This window comes from Oncorhynchus nerka, linkage group LG28 (genome assembly GCF_034236695.1).
Source record: "Oncorhynchus nerka isolate Pitt River linkage group LG28, Oner_Uvic_2.0, whole genome shotgun sequence".
Lineage (NCBI taxonomy): Eukaryota > Metazoa > Chordata > Actinopteri > Salmoniformes > Salmonidae > Oncorhynchus > Oncorhynchus nerka.
Window position 1 is genome coordinate 65340847 of NC_088423.1, and position 15751 is coordinate 65356597.

Sequence of the window (15751 nt, forward strand, 5' to 3'; positions counted from 1 at the left end):
AGAGACCATCGTTAGGGCAAGGCATCAGGCAGACAAAGAGCTCAAATTGAATTTTCGCCAGCGCTAACATGCACAGATTCTGTTTGTTAGCATGCGGTCTGGACGCTAATGGTGGCCATGACTTCTGCGGGGTCACCAGTCCAACAATCTGGACCCTCCAATTAAAACCTCCAGAGTTTATGATGTCATTGTCACCCCCAACACTCCCGCCGTTGGCCCTCACTTCTCTCTCTCTCACACACACACACACACACACACACACACACACACACACACACACAAACACACACACACACACACACACACACACACACACACACAATCAGACGAAATACATCTCAATCTAAACCAGACAACAACCACAGCAGTATTTTCATCTTGTAGCATTTAGCAACTCAATATGGTGAGACAGGAATGTAATATTAGAAAGACTATCCTGTCCTTCAGTCCATCAGAGGTGATGGTATCCAAACGCTGCATTAGCGGTGAGTGGGTAAAATCGCCGGGGAAGCCAAGCCAGAAAACAAAGGCAGATTACAACCTATGTGTTGTGATAATTGCATTGTTTGCTCTATAACCTGTTAGTTCATATGCCTTGCCACCGTGATATATAGGCCTAAGGCTGAGACATTAAGGAGACACAGTTACCTGACCTACAGCATGGTCAAGCAAGTTAATGTTTCTAACATTTTCGGACTACTAAACAACTATTGATTTAGAACCATGGTACCTCATTTCGCAAAGAAAACAGGAGCTGCCTCCACTATTCCAGCACCATTTCAACTTCAACATTTCAACATCATCAAATCATCTATGCTTAGTCTAATAGTGACAAACAGACCCTACTTGTACAAACTCACCCTACTTGTAGGGTTGATGAAACAGTCTATGAAACGGTCTATGACTCTTTCATACATACACCCTTAACAGAACAGCGCAAACTGGCTCTAACCAGAATAGAAAGAGGAGTGGGAGGCCCCGGTGCACAATGGAGCAAGAGGACAAGTACATTAGAGTGTCTAGTTTGAGAAACAGATGCCTCACAAGTCCTCAACTGGCAGCTTCATTAAATGGTACCCGCAAAACACCAGTCTCAACGTCAACAGTGAAGAGGCGACTCTGGGATGCTGGCCTTCTAGGCAGAGTTGCAAAGAAATCATCAGTTTCTTGGCAATTTCTCGCATGGAATAGCCTTCATTTCTCAGAAAAAGAATAGGCTGACGAGTTTCAGAAGAAAGTTCTTTGTTTCTGGCCATTTTGAGCCTATAATCAAACCCACAAATGCTGATGCTCCAGATACTCAACTAGTCTAAAGAAGGAGAGTTTTATTGCTTCTTTAATCAGTACAACAGTTTTCAGCTGTGCTAACATAATTGCAAAAGGGTTTTCTAATAATCAATTAGCCTTTTAAAATGATAAACCTGGATTAGCTAACACAACGTGCCATTGGAACACAGGAGTGATGGTTGCTGATAATGGGCCTCTGTACGCCCATGTAGATATTCCATTAAAAATCAGCCATTTCCAGCTACAATAGTCATTTACAGCATGAACAATGTCTACACTGTATTTCTGATCAATTTGATGTTATTTTAATGGACAAAAAAAAGTAATTTTCTTTTAAAAACAAGGACATTTCTAAGTGACCCCAAACTTTTGAATGGCAGTGTTATATACAAGGGTTTTTCATTATTTTTACTATTTTCTACATTGTATAATAATAGTGAAGACATCAAAACTATGAAATAACACATATAGAATCATGTAGTAACCAAAAAAGTGTTAAACAAACAAGTGTTTGGTTACAAATCAAAATATTTGTTATATTTCAGATTATTCAAATAGCCACCCTTTGGCTTGATGACATCTTTGCACACTCTTGGCATTCTCTCAACCAGCTTCATTGGGTAGTCACCTGTAATGCATTTCAATTAACAGGTGTGCCTTGTTAAAAGTTCATTTGTGGAATTTCTTTCCTTCTTAATGCGTTTGAGCCCATCAGTGACAAGGTAGGGGTGGTATACAGAAGATAGCCCTATTTGGCAAAATACCAAGTACATATTATGGCAAGAACAGTTCAAATTAGCTAAGATAATCGACAGTCCATCATTACTTTAAGACATGAAGGTCAAGCAATCAGGAAAATTTCAAGAACTTTGAAAGTTTCTTCAAGTGCAGTAACAAAAACCATCAAGCGCTATGATGAAACTGTTTCTCATGAAGATCGCCACAGGAAAGAATACCCAGAGCTTCCTCTGCTGCAGAGGATACGTTCATTAGAGTTAACTGCAACTCAACATCAACTGTTCAGAGGAGACTGCATGAATCAGGCCTTCATGGGTGAATTGCGGCAAAGAAACCACTACCTAAGGACACCGATATGAAGAAGAGACTTGCTTCGGCCAAGAAACACGAGCAATGGACATTAGACCGGTGGAAATCTGAGTCCAAATTTGAGATTTTTGGTTCCAACCGCTGTGTCTTTGTGAGACACAGGGTAGATGAACAGATGATCTCCGCATGTGTGGATCCCACCGTGAAGCATGGAGGAGGAGGTGGGATGGTGCTTTGCTGGTGACACTGTCTTTGATTTATTTAGAATTCAAGGCACACTTAACCAGCATGGCTACCACAACTTTCTGGAGCGATTAGTGGGACTGTTTATTTTTCAACAGGACAATGACCCAACACACCTACAGGCTGTGTAAGGGCTATTTGACCAAGAAGGAGAGTGATTGAGTGCTGCATCAGATGACCTGGCCTCCACAATCACCCAAATTCAACCCAATTGAGTTGGTCTGGGAAGAGTTGGACCACAGAGTGAAGGAAAAGCAGCCAGCAAGTGCTCAGCATATGTGGGAACTCCTTCAAGACTTTTGGAAAATCATTCCAGGTGAAGCTGGTCGAGAGAATGCCAAGAGTGTGCAAAGCTGTCATCAAGGCAAAGGGTGGCTACTTTGAAGAATCTCAAATATAAAATATATTTTGATTTGTTTAACACTTTTTTTGGTTACTACACGATTCCATGAGTTATTTCATAGTTTTGATGTCTTCACTATTATTCTACAACATAGAAAATAATCAAAAGAAAGATAAACCCTTGAATGACTAGGTGTGTCCAGACTTTTGACTGGTACTGTATATATATATATATATATGTATAGTACGTATATATATTTTTTGGGAAGCCTGACTTCCCTTGGCGTCCATGAATACACATCACTGAATATACTAACCCGTGATGTGCTGTATCTTTGGGTGTCAGTATGCCACGAGTATTTTCACTGACCTTAATACTCCTTTAAATGTATCGTTAACACTGCTTTATCTTTCATCCCATTGTTCTAACTCTTTAAAGTACAAGGATCATAAGAGGTTCAGACCTCTGTGGCTCCCTGGTAGAATCACAAGCGCTAAACTGTTCCAGGTCACACGGCTTCTGTTGTCAGTGCATGAACTTCTGATACAGATTTGACCTAGAATGGAGGCCATGTGTAATATGGGCAAATCTAAAAAGGGTTTCAGGGTTTTACCAGGGGAAATAGAGAGATAAAGCTCCAGGGACATAATGTATTATGAAGAAAACACTAATCGTACCACTCCAAATATGTCATTATATCAGTCCTGCTCTTCACTCTTTTAGCCACAAACGCAGTACTTTTGGAAATCGCTTTCATTGAACAGGACAGAAAATAACTAACTGGAAAGGTCTGGTTATTGTTGTGCTCATGTGGTTTGAGATTTGAGGACATTTTTTGGTGACACAAATCCAGATTCATTACAGTGGTCCAAAACTTAAGAGAGAGAAAAATAAAACTAGGAGCGAAAAGAAAAAACACTGAAATGCTGCCAGTATCAAACTGTTCTTTTCAGACACAGTTGATTGTAAGAGAAGCTGATAGCACAGCCAGCACAACCTTTTAATAATTCATTTAGTTAGGCTATGATCTATCATTTTGTGCCTTTTGACATGCGATATTGAAATGTAATATTGCATCAATACAAATGATGTGTTGCCAGTCGGCCCAAGGAAGAGGATTGCAAAGAGATCTCAGAACGTCTTTTGAGTTCCTTCTCTATTCAAAGCCACATTGTACGAGAGCAGAGAAGCCGAAGGGAAAAAAAATCCGTCTTTCTGCAGCTTTGATATGTATGTTTTAAAAATGACATCTTAAAACGCTCAGGGAGAACTTCTTTCCTCTACCCAAAGTCGTGTCTGAGAAGGGAAGAAAGGAACGCGAAGGGAACATGACAGTGGTGTTTAGGGGAGACATCTTATGTTGTAAGGATCTTTGACGTACTGTTTAGTTTCATGAAATCCCCTGGCAAAAACTCCGGAGCTCACTATGAGGGAGTGTTTGGTGCGACGTCTGTAGTCTAGGCTGTAGACTAGCCTATTTCTCGATGACGGTATATTCATACATTTCCAAGTTTATCGTTCAATCCGTCTTTACTGTTTACTAACTAACCTCTAAATCCTTAAGATGATGCCAACACATGTTTCTCAAGTTTTATTCTCTCTCGATGTTTTCTTGTAATGCGATAGACAACATGTATTTAATTTATTGAACTGAGATCCTGATCTGTTTTTATCTGTGGTGCTAATGATTTCCTGTTTGTGCGATATTTACGATGCTGCTCTTGGAGACGAGTCTGTTGGTGTGTCATTAACACTCTCTCTCTCTCTCTTTCTCTCTTTCTCTCTCTCTCTCTCTCTCTCTCTGTTATTTGCTTTTCCAGTGATCTACGGATGTCAATTAGAAGACCCAAAGAAAACACATTAGGTGAGGAACCATGCTTACTGTATTTCTGTTATACCACATAGAGGTGAGACTGAGAAATTGGACCCAACTGACATTTCCATATTCCCCATTTATGTCAAAAACAACACCCATCTACAATTTGAAATGATTAATTTTTTTAGGCACTATACCCGTTTAAATGGCTTCAGTTTGGCTCGTGGTGTGCGTCATCATCAAGCGCAGTGCAGGTCGTTAGGTTAGTGTCCTGGGCCTGTGACAGTGGGAGAGGGATGTCGTGTGAGGAGGTGCTTTGGGGCTCTGTGGGGCCTCTCCCTGTGCCTTATGCTTATTAGTCTACCTGCGAGGGCCTTCTCTGGAGGTGTGTGGGGCAACACCTAGGCAGGAGGGATCCTCTGTGACAGATGACCTCTGTCTGTCGTTCGCCAGACTCACACCTCACTCTGAGAGGCAGACAGTCAGACAGAGCCCAGGTGGACTTAAGCTGGCTCACCCAGGGCTTGTCAGTGAGGGATCTCCTCACTAGCTCTGTGTTGTCTGAATGGGGGACTGGCCGTGCTATGTGTGTATTTGTGTGAGGGATGTTTGTGCGTTTGCCGTCTAAGGGGGGATAGACTGTTGACACACTTCATATTTCAAAATGTAGGACTGTGGGAAGAAATGAAGATTGATGTGGAAACACGTCTTATAGCAGTAAATATATTAGAATGTACACGTATGTGACACATCTCACAAGCATACTGTATATGCATACGCATGATCAAAAACCCACACATATTCACAGGGGGGCTCAGATGTTATTAAAGCTATATGATGTAATTGCATTTGATCTCAAATAAACACAAATTCAGTCCATCTCCCACATAAAGATGGCAGATGTGATGGATGACCATATTAGCGCCAGGGGCAACATTAGATTTGCTCCAAATTATTGATCTTTTGTTTGCGAGCCAAGTCGGGCAATAAATAACCGTATATAGGAGAGATGTGACTCATTATCGCCGTGCCAACTGACAGACCTCTGTCAAAACAACTCTCCTACCTCGCCACCCTGCTGTCTAACTGGATGGGTTTAGTCCACTTTTAATTGTCAAACTATTACTATCTGATTCGCTGTGAATGTTAATCCCACTCCGATAGCCTGTATTATTCAATATTTTATACACATGCATTCAGAGGGTTCCTGTTTTATCCCTACCTTCTTAGTGAACAAAAATCCTTTTATCACACAATGGGTAATTTATATCCATTACCAACATTTTCAATCCTTTTCAGTGCCGCTGTCAGTGCCTTTGGCGCAGTCATGATTAATGTGATCTAATAATAGTATGCCATTATATTGCCTTTAGTAAAACATATACCAACATCCTATTCAGCTCCACCAAATTCATTGCCTCTTAAAATATTTGTCCTTTTTCAGTAAAAAAAAAAACAAGAGCGCTGTTTTCTCTCAGGAGATGATTGTGAAGGTTTTTAGTGAGAATGGTTTCCTAATTTCCGCTCTTATGACTTTGTGTGAGTTTGACGAGTGGTGGCAAGATGGTGGTGGTGTGAGGTGATTTGGACATGTGAGAGTCTTCTCACGCTGCAGGTAACACAACACCGCTTCCCTGCCTCCATTGTTCACTGGTGGCTTTGTGTTCGATCAGAGTGAGGGACATGTGAGCTTCAAGTGCACGGCAATCGTTTATCATTTTAGACGCACACTGAGTGGTCCTAGACATCATGTTCAGTCATTAAACCTACAGCCAATGGGTTAAAAATATCATTAAAATATGATCTCATATAAAATGTTATGTTTGTTTTATTTTCTCCATGAATAGTCTACCCGTGTTGGTGATCATACAGCCTTCGAGACCATTGTGGTTTCATACGGTAAGAGTCCTTCAAAACGTAGATAAATTCATGTAAATTGACCGAGACAATGATTTCCTGGTTGGGATAGGATGGGGGGGGGGTAATGGAGGGGCAGCATACTGACTCTGTTTGGAGCGACTGGAGGATTTGGGGGAGATGTGGACCGGTCCAAGACTGGGCTCCCGTCCCACCCAGCCGGACGGTCTGAGCCAGCCTGCCACTCGTGGGGGCACGTTTCTGACTGGGGTGCCAACTACCTCCCCCGCTACCTCCCCAAAGAGGGTTAACCCTTACTGGGTTCTTAGACTTGTATCCAGAATGAACAGGTGGTCGGACAAAACATGGGCATCAATTTCCTCATGACTTATCCCAGTGTGGGTAGAGGGGGAGGGAGAGAGAGATCGGGAGACTGTAACAGAGGGAAAGGAAGAGATAGAGGACAGAGAGAGAGACAGCGAGACACAGAAAGGAAGCTTGTGCGCGCACGCGCGCGTGTGTGTGTGTGTGTGTTCCTATCTTGGTTTTGTTTATTACTCGTGTGGTTGGTGGTATGGACCAGCTTGTGGAGGGTCCCACCACTGTGTGAAATTGACATCAGATGGCCGTGATGACTAGAACAATATCACATCTCGTTTCCATTTAGCAAGGGGCAGCTGAGGCGGGCAGGTGGGGGGGGGGGGGGGGGCACCTGACCCCGGAGTCAAACCACACTCCGACCTCCACACTCCCAGAACCAAGCACAGCTGTTAACACTTTACATCAAAAACACTCTTTTCACCCCACATATGTATTTTTCCATTCTCAAATGCTATGGTTCAGAATGTATCCTACTCCATAACGTGTATTGAGCCACGGCTTTTTTTTTAGCCGAATGTTTTTTTGTCTCAAGTATCCGGTTCCAGGCAGAGACAATCAAACGAAACCATTTCAAAGCCAAACAATATGGGCCAGAGTTTAGTGTATCTCAACAATGCACACACTGCACATGCCTCTGACCACGCAGTTCATCCAGCCCTCTGTAGTTGGGATAGCTGTGGTCACTTAAACATGTCAAGATCAAACACTCGGCTGCGTTCAACACTGTTGTTCTTGTTATGGTGGGAGGTCTTTGTTTAGTAGGACGCACATAAATAAGCGGAGAGTAACCAATAAACAGTTGGAGAAAACAGCCTTTCTGAGTCAGCATATTTACTAATGTCTGATTACATTTCTAGACAAAAAGCTTGACGGTTGTAAATAACATACTGTCAAAATGTTATTTACCGACGTTGATATGCACTCCATGTGATGAGTATTTTCTGCATGTTTTATGTGCATGAAAGAAACGTTCCCTCTGGTACTGTACGGGGACCCAAGACTGGAAGGTTACTGTTGAAAAGTACCTTGTTTATGTCCTCGTAAATGGACCAGACAAAGGAGAGATTCAGACTCATTACCATTCAGTAGACTCACCTGTTCCTCCTCTAGCTCCTCCTCATCGACCCATCCCTCTTAATAGGGGAAATCCTTCAGGAGGGGGGTGAGAGAGGAGGGGGAGGAGGAGGAGGTGGGTGGGTGGGTGGTGGTGGTGGAGGCTGTGAGCTCAGCAGTTTCCTTCCAGGACCCAGAGTAGACCAGACCAGAGCTAAGCAGAGTGTCACAGTCTGGAGTGAGTCAGGCATTTAGAGGGGGGTTAAGAGACGGAGAGAATGAGCGCAAGGGAAGGAGAGGGGGTAGACAGAGAGGGGTAGAGAGAGAGGGAGGGGGAAAGAGAGAGGGAGGGGTAGAGAGAGAGTGAGAGAGAGGGAGGGGGTAGAGAGAGAGAGAGGGGTAGAGAGAGAGAGAGAGAGAGGGAGGGAGGGGGAAAGCGAGAGGGAGGGGGTAGAGAGAGAGTGAGAGAGGGGGAAGAGAGAGGGAGGGGGAAAGAAAATGAGAGAGAGAGAGAGAGTTGGGGGAGAGAGGGAGGGGGAAAGAAAATGAGAGAGAGAGAGGGGGGGGGAGTGGCGCTGACATGGAATAAGCTCCACGCGTCTGGTGGCACCACACATTTATTCCCATGATGCAATCTGTGTGGGGTGATGATGATGACGATGATGAAGGTGATTATGATAATGATGAGTGCACAGACAACAGTTGTCGTGGCTGCCTCTCAGTTTGCATCATCTGGCCCTATATAAATATACAGACGGCCTACATGGGCATATCAACGCTAATGCCCCTTTAATCCCATAAGTGCTCCGTTATGGCAGAGGTGGGTTAGTCTCTTAAAGTCCAAGCTGGCTCTCCTTCCCTCCATCCTTCCATTCCTCCATCCCTCCTCCCTAATTAGGCACCAGAGGCTCTGACTTGAGGGGCTGTGTGTGGCAACAGCCCTGACCTGAGCTGAGCCTGGGTGGTGGTGGTAGTGGGGGCACACAGGACTGCAGCAACCCAGCCAGGAGGCAGGTCACAGGGGGAGAGTGGCAGGGCAGCAGTGGACACTCTGGAGGTGGGGCCCCTGGCATGCCACACCAAGGTTAGTTCACCTAGCAGCTGTTTCGAACCCGGCCACAGAAATGCTTTCACCATCACTCCCTGAATATGTTGAGGAGGTGTGGGAAAACATGTGGCACTCATCTGTTGATAGAGGGTAAAACACAGTGCCCCGCATGTTGATTTATATCTATTTATATTAAAGTCAGGATGGCTTGTGAGCCTGACACCTAAATATAGTAGTGTGATGGAGTTAACATCGCCCTCCCCCACCTTCTCTGCACCCCCCCCCCCTCTTCTGCACCGCCCCAATATCTCTTCTCTGCACCGCCCCCCACCTTCTCTTCTCTGCACCGCCCCCCACCTTCTCTTCTCTGCACCGCTCCCCCGCCCCCTTCTCTTTTCTGCACCGCCCCCACCTTCTCTTATCTGCACCGCCCCCACCTTCTCTTATCTGCACTGCCCCCACACCTTCTCTTCTCTGCACCCCCCACCTTCTCTTATCTGCACCGCCCCCCCACTATCTCTTCTCTGCACCGCCCCCACCTTATCTGCACCGCCCCACCACCTTCTCTTATCTGCACTGCCCCTACACCTTCTCTTATCTGCACTGCCCCCCACCTTCTCTCTTATCTGCACCGCCCCCCACCTTCTCTTATCTGCACCGCCCCCACCTTCTCTTATCTGCACCGCCCCCTTATCTGCACTCCCCCTTCTCTTATCTGCACTGCTCCCCCCTTCTCTTATCTGCACCGCCCCCTTCTCTTATCTGCACCGCCCCCACCTTCTCTTATCTGCACCGCCCCCACCTTCCTTCTCTTATCTGCACCGCCCCCCACCTCTTATCTGCACTTCCCCCACACCTTCTCTTCTCTGCACCCCCCACTTTCTATGCACCCCCCACCTTCTCTGCACCACCCCACCTTCTCTTATCTGCACCGCCCCCACCTTATCTTATCTGCACCGCCCCCCACCTTCTCTTATCTGCACCGCCCCCACCTTCTCTTATCTGCACCCCCCCCACCTTCTCTTATCTGCACCGCCCCCACCTTCTCTTATCTGCAGCGCCCCCACACCTTCTCTTCTCTGCACCCCCCCCACCTTCTCTTATCTGCACCGCCCCCCACTTTCTCTTCTCTGCATCCCCCCCACCTTCTCTGCACCACCCCTGCACCTTCTCTTCTCTGCACCCCCCACCTTCTCTTATCTGCACCACCCTGCCCCCCACCTTCTCTTATCTGCACCGCCCCCACTTTCTCTTCTCTGCACCTCCCCACCTTCTCTTATCTGCACCGCCCCCACTTTCTCTTCTCTGCACCCCCCACCTTCTCTGCACCACCCCTACCTTCTCTTCTCTGCACCCCCCCCCCCCACCTTCTTATCTGCACCGCCCCCCACCTTCTCTTATCTGCACCGCCCCCACAGCTTCTTTTCTCTGCACCCCCCACCTTCTCTTATCTGCATCACCCCCCACTTTCTCTTCTCTGCACCCCCCACCTTCTCTGCACCACCCCCACCTTCTCTTATCTGCACCGCCTCCCACCTTCTCTTATCTGCACCGCCCCCACACCTTCTCTTCTCTGCACCCCCCACCTTCTCTTATCTGCACCGCCCCCCACTTTCTCTTCTCTACACCCCTCCCACCTTCTCTTATCTGCACCGCCCCCACTTTCTCTTCTCTGCACCCCCCCGCCTTCTCTCATCTTTTCTAAATTTGGATGATGACGTTAAATGGATTATGCTTTAATTCTCTGTGTGTGTGTGTGTGTGTGTGTGTGTGTGTGTGTGTGTGTGCATGTGCGTGCCTGCGTGTGTATGTGTGTGTGCGTGCGTGCATGTGCGTGCATGTGCGTGCGTGTGCGTGTGGGTGTACATAGTTCTGTGGTTATGAAGTGAAGCATTATGGCAAAAATGCTTAAATAATTTAGCGACCACATTATTTTGTAATGCCATTCTTTAGAAGACTCATTCACTCTAATAAATGCGTTGCTGGAAAGTTCCGGGGATTTTGTGGGGCGCCAGTGAGCGATAGCAGCCACCCGACTCCTAGCTCCAGTCTCCCCCTCGATGCTACCATGTGACCTGCGCCATATTCCTCAGGATCAACATTGTGGCCAATTGAAGAAAAAAAAGGCCAACATATTTTATTTATGTGTCAAAAGTGCGGTGGAACGATGGAGGGATGGAGGGATGGAGGGAGGGCGGTATCACTCCATCCGCGGGGATCAATTCTCCCAGATGGAGGGCGGCTGGTGCACAGAAATGGTAGGGTTATTGATTTATCAAAGAAATACAGTGTGCGTGTTATGCTTAAACGGCCACGTAAACCTGAGCTGTCAGGAGCAGAGAGGCAGAGCGCTGACATTTAGCCACACAAACGGAGCGGATGGATTCACCGCGCCACACGCCCGTCTCAGCCAGATCATATTCTCTATTGTGAGCGCCTGGGAGAGGCTCACTTATGTAGGGGATTTTTCACATTAAACCACAGTGGCATAAAAAATAAAAAAAGTTGCCCACGTCCTTTATTGGAATACATACCTGGCATTAATACAAGGAGTGGGAGGGAGAGAAAAGGCACACAGCGGAGTCTGGGCCCATAAAAAGGATAGTTTAACAATTGATCGAGAGCAGTACTGGAAATGGCAGCTGTAAATCAATTTAATCTCCGAGCAGTTAAAGTGCGTTTTCTAATGAGGTTAATGTCACATAATGACCAAATTCCTCCATTTAAAAGATGCCCTCAAGGTGTTGGAAAAAGATAGATGTCGCCTTGCAACATTAACTCGTCGTGACGCAGATGACACTGAGGGGAAAAGTTTTCCCACAAGAGGAATGCATGTTCTATCGAAATAATAAGACGTGGAACATTGAAGTGGATGGCGGTTGGGAAAGCAAGCGAGCGAGGGAGGGAGGGAGGGCCGGGAAAACGCTGGGCAGGCTGGCTAACACTACAGGACAGAGGCTCAGAAGAGAAGCCATGGCTTTGGAGGAGAGTGAAAAGAGGGAATGACCCATCACTAATACACAGTGAATCGGGTTTGCCCTCCAGGGTTTCGGGGTGTTTATGAATCTCTTATGTCATAGGAGACGACACTGGGAGGGGTGGCGTGCACTTTGCGGATGGCAGTGAAATGCCAGCAGACGTGCCACAACACGAAAACAACGGGTAAATGATGAGGTCATTATTAGACCCATACAAAGCCTTTACTTTTAATCGAACACAAATCTAACATCACTAACATTTAGGCTCTGTCTGTTTTGCAAAATCTAACGCTGAACTACTGTATACGCACAATGTGCACAACCTGGAACTGAAGAAAGGTTCCGATCCACAGGCCAACCATTTATCACCGAGGCCCTAAAGCTATTATCATGATCTAATTAGGTTTAAGATAAGTCTGTGTCCAAGGGTGCCATGTCCCCAATTCTACAAATTCAGAACATCCCAATTTCAAAATACCACTCACGCTGTAGGTTGAACAAATACAGTAACTACTAATGCAATTTCATACTACTACTTACAGAGGCCCATCGACACGATGACACAGATTTACACACATCAACGCGTACAGCAGTGTGCGTGCATGTTCACAGTTCACTCACTAGAGGCATCATTTTCTCAGCCCTGTGCTCTCTCCCCTTCTGTGCTCTCTCCCCTTCTGTGTTCCTCTCCTCCTGTGCTGTAATGAATTGAGGCGCAGATGAGAATTTGGGGGTGTTTGGTTACACGCAGGCACTGACCTATAAAGAAGCCCTTTAAGGAAACCTATTAATCCACCTGTCCAGAAATACTATATTTATATGTGTATCATAAATCTAGGCGGAGGTAGTCAAATGCCATTTGGAATTACCAACACAGACACGCAATTCATTTTTTAGCGTGATTAGCGACGGTGGCGCGACTGGCTGGCTCAGTGGGTGGCAATGATGGCCTGATGTACACACCGTGTGCTCATTACACCAACTAACTGCACTGGGTGTGTAAAGAACACACATGCACGTACGTGCACACAAAGTATATATATATATATACAAATATAGGAACCCATATATATATATATATATATATATATACACACATACAGTACAGTACAGTACAGTATACACATACTCATCACAGATGGTCTTGCTGACATCGTGTTCTAGCCACGCTTATGTAATTACACTTGTATAATCCGCGTGGCTCAGTTGGTAGAGCTTGGCACTTGCAACGCCAGAGTTGCGGGTTTGATTCCCGTGGGGGACCAATATGACAAATGTGTTTACTCACTACTGTAAGCGGTTCTGGATAAGAGCGTCTGCTTAAATGACTCAAATGTAAATGTACAAAAAAAAAAATGGGTTCCTATATTTGTGATACACTTAACTAAAGATATAGGTCACCCCAGGAATCACGACCTGATGAGATGCGTTTCATTCTCTTTGTCACGCCCCGTTCTCCCTTACTGCAATGGGAAGAGAAATACGATTAAGAATGAGGGCTCCCTTTCACTTACATACTTCCCTCATCTGATAAAACACAGCTGGAGGGCCACAATAAGAGGGAAATAGCATTTACTCCATTTTGATCTGTTCAGGTTTTCTGAAGGGCCACTTTTACCCCGACGAGGGTCTTTCTCTCGTCTTTGATTGATATGTGAAATACGTCTCCCTCTCCGGCTCTAAAGGCAGACCCTGTGTGGGGCTGAAAGGTGCTCATTGTCAAGGCAGGGACACTTTGTCAGGAAACAATACTGTTCCCAAGGCCCGGAGAATGTGTCAAAAAGACAGCCCCCATTGTGTACTTTAGGAACTTTAATTTTGCGTCTGAGGTCATTTTAATCCTGATGAATTTTTATAGACACTGTGGCGTTGAATAGCTAGCCGGTCTAATGCCTAAAAAAGAGAGAAAACCCACCCACAGAACCAACTAACAATCCTAAACTTAAAGCATTAAAGGGAGAGTAAAAAGGAGAGGTCTTTGTTGAAGGACACATTGGGGTGTATTTAAGTTCTACAAAGGCCCTCTCCTGAATGGAGCCTGATTTCTGTGACCAGATTTCAAATTCGGGGCCTAAAAATAGCAGCGTTGTGATGAAACAGGGCTTGTAAAAAAAGAAAACTCTCATGGGACAGAGAACCTGATGTGAGTTAGACACCCTGAGACGCTGAGACGTTGCTACACCGAAGGAGAACAACAAGAAGAGAGACAGCTGTGGAGTATCTGGTATGATGGAATGATGGAGCATGTTAAATCGCACAGTGGATTCTTTAACCTTGTTTTTTATCAGTGTTTTTCCAAAACCACACAATGGGGGGTGCTGTGTGGATAGAAGGATCTTTTTTGTAATGCACTTCTCAATAACACATCCCAGGTTGACTCCTAGAATCCACCTTATCCCTATTTAAACAGCCGTTGTTCATTTCTGGTTGGATGTGTTTTTGTTGTTCTGGGTGCTTCGCCACCTCTTTTTTTTTTCTTCCCGGCATCAAATTGGAGGCACGTTTATGCAAATGCCGTAGACACCTACAACCAGAGGAATATGTGGCAGCTGTAGAGGAGAATTCAATTAAGACGCCCCTGAGGTGTGGTAATTGATCCGCCAAAATGTATTTTTTTCTTTCTGCCTCTCTCCTTCTTCTCTCCCCCCTCTCTTTTCTTTATTGCCTTTTTACCCGTTGTTGTCTAATGAAAACCCAAACCCAAATCCTGTTTCAGGACTTGAGGAACGCAAATGCCACAGTGACTCATCAGCAGTTATTTAACGAATGTGAGGCTCTCCATGGGGGGCCAATGCGGTGGCCCCTTACTAACTCGATCGCTTCCTTTGTCGTTTCGTTATGTCACCCGGTGTCACGACTGCCCTTTACATTGTCTAACGTCCGACGTGTCATTTTGTCCTGACTTCGTCTTGATCTTCGGAACTCCGGAGTGATAAAAGGAGTGTATATATATATATATTTATCTGTCTGTTTTTAAGAAATAAAGCCAATTCAAACCGATGACCTGTTGGTCACAGACAGAATGAAGAGCTCCACTGATGATTCATCCCAATTGGAGGTTTATGGTGTTGTCCACCACAATGTCACCCGTTGACTTGTTTTCTCGTTATTCCAATTGGTTGAAAAGTTTTCTTCTACTGACTTTGCTCTTTCACTGTGCTCGCCCTTCCCGTCTTGCCCCTCCTCCTCCTCCTCCTCCTTCTCCTCCTCCTCCTCCTCCTCCTCCTCCTCCTCCTCCTGTATTGAGGTGCAGGGTTCCAAGTGCTCGATGGTGCATTAATACGGACACCTGCTTTGTTCTGGCGGCCGGCGTATCGCCTGTTTCGCCCGCTCCCCCTCTTTTATCATCCTTCTGCGTTTTTTTGTCTGGAACGGACCTACCTGATCTGAGAGCATGGCTGGTTTGGGTTTCACTCTCACATTCATCTTCAAGGGAGGTGGGCATGCAGGCGGAAGGCTGGGGATGGATGTGGATGGCTATGGATGTGCGTATGTGTGTATTGTGTGTGTGTGTGTGTGAACGGACTAGTGGTCCACGGGTCCGTCTGAACTCATTCCCCTCTGACTTACATATGACATTTTTTTTTGTTCTTCCAATGTGGCACGCTGGCTCCAGGTCAGCGGGTTCATCCCCCAGCTTAGGCAAGAATGGAACAGTGTTAGAATCCATCCCACGTCCTTGGAAAAATTCAGACTAA

At 45.7% G+C, this 15751-nt stretch overlaps 1 protein-coding gene across 6 annotated transcripts in view; it reads left to right on the forward strand.

The window, feature by feature from the left end:
* Positions 1-15751, forward strand: part of LOC115112113 (zinc finger protein 536-like) — a 193398-nt gene that overhangs the window by 22415 nt on the left and 155232 nt on the right. For all 6 annotated transcript variants that reach the window (XM_065013006.1, XM_065013009.1, XM_065013010.1 and 3 more), the window contains exon 2: positions 4741-4784. The gene's annotated coding sequence lies outside the window, so the exon portion shown is untranslated. The remainder of the gene's footprint in view (positions 1-4740; positions 4785-15751) is intronic.